Below are 1,660 nucleotides of genomic sequence, written 5' to 3' on the forward strand. Positions count from 1 at the left end.
AATGTCCAAATATTATGAAAAATGAGAAAATACATATTCAAAAAGCTAAGTCAATCCTAGAAGAAAAATACTAGACATATCATAGTAAAATTTTCCAAAATTAAAGACAATACTGAAAGTAGCCCTAGGAAAGCGAAGACTTTCTTGCAAAGGATAACCAGTAACACTAAGTTCTGATGTCTCAGTAGAAGCTGTGCAGAAAAGAAAGCAATGGGCTCACATATATAAAAAATGTAAAGAAAAAAACCCCATGCCAATACTAGCTCAGACAAGAGTCTCATAATGAAAGTTTACAGAATACTACTGGGCATCCACAAGTAAAAGACTGATAATCCAATTACAAAATGGGCCAAAGACATGGAAGGACTTTGCACAGAGGAAGATAGTCCTATGGCCAACAGACACATGAAGAAATGCTCAAAATCACTGGCAATAAGAGAGATGCAAATCAAAACCATAATGAGATACTATCTCACTCCAGTAGCAGTGGCAAAGTTTAACAGGATGGCAAGTAATAGATGTTGGAGAGGATGTGGTGAGATAGGAACTCTTATACTTTGTTGTTGGGATTGTAAAATGGTACAACCACTCTGGAAGACAGGTTTGTTGTTTTATTTTATTTTTTTTTTTGAGAGAAAAGTCTTTCTTTTCAGTATAAAAAAATGTCCATTAGGTGGAGGTCAAAGGGGGTAGAGGCAGATGCCTACATAGGGGGACAGCACGGTGGACCTTCCCAGCCCCAGCAGTCCTTTGATCTTGTGTAGGCCTCAGTAGAGTCCCAGGTAAACTATACCGGTCCAGGATGAACAGTAAGAGGGATGAGAGGTGCAAGTCTCAATGGGAGAGTAGAGGAGGGTCAGCAGAGGTCATGCGAAGTCCAGAATCCAAGATCCTGGTCGAAGCTGAGTTTCTTGGCTGGAGGAGTTTCTCCCAGCCCTTCAATATCCACTAGGTCACTGTTGGCGTGAGAGTCGTTCAGAACACTGAATGTTACATCAGCTTTCTGCTTCTTTACAGGGGGGCCTCTGGCCTCAGGGACAATGGAGCTGCTGGGTGGGAGGCTGCTGGAGGAGGCGACAGAACACCAGATGCCACTTTCTTGGGCTCTTTCTTAGGTGATTCGGCTGGAAGGGGAATGCCAGAGTCTTCATACACTTTTCGTTTCACTGTGGCCTTTATCTGAGCCCCCGCGGGCGAAGAGTCGGCCACAGGATGCAGCTGCATCATCAGCTCCCTGAGCTTCGTGAAGGCGGCGCCGGCCGCCGAGAAGATCTCTCCGACCTTGGTGGAGGCTGACGTCATGGCCCCGCGCGCCTCCTCACGGAGACGCTGCCAACACTGCAGCTGCCACGTGATCCGGGACCACGGACAGCCCCACGGCTGCACCACTCCGGCCCCTGAGGGGGAAGTCCCGCCCCTGGAAGGCAGTTTTTGCAGTGCTTTCCTGCACCATTTGTACAACGGCCTCCTGATCCTAGTATAGGTTCCTCATGAGCACAATCAAGTGTTCTGGGATTCCCATTCTTCTCAATGTCACCCACACTTGTCATGATCCACATAGGCATATGCCTTTCCAAAGTCAATAAAGCACAAATAGACATTATTCTGGTTTTCCTTACTTTCAACCAGGATCCATATGACATCAGCACTGATATTCCTG

General features: G+C 46.4%; 1 pseudogene; it reads right to left on the reverse strand.

Moving 5' to 3' along the window:
* Nucleotides 1-856: 856 nt before the first annotated feature.
* LOC102846208 lies at nt 857-1,302 on the reverse strand (annotated as a pseudogene).
* Nucleotides 1,303-1,660: the final 358 nt, after the last annotated feature.

This window comes from Elephantulus edwardii, unplaced genomic scaffold (genome assembly GCF_000299155.1).
Source record: "Elephantulus edwardii isolate Elephantulus edwardi_28Jun2011 unplaced genomic scaffold, EleEdw1.0 scaffold00036, whole genome shotgun sequence".
Classification (NCBI taxonomy): Eukaryota; Metazoa; Chordata; class Mammalia; order Macroscelidea; family Macroscelididae; genus Elephantulus; species Elephantulus edwardii.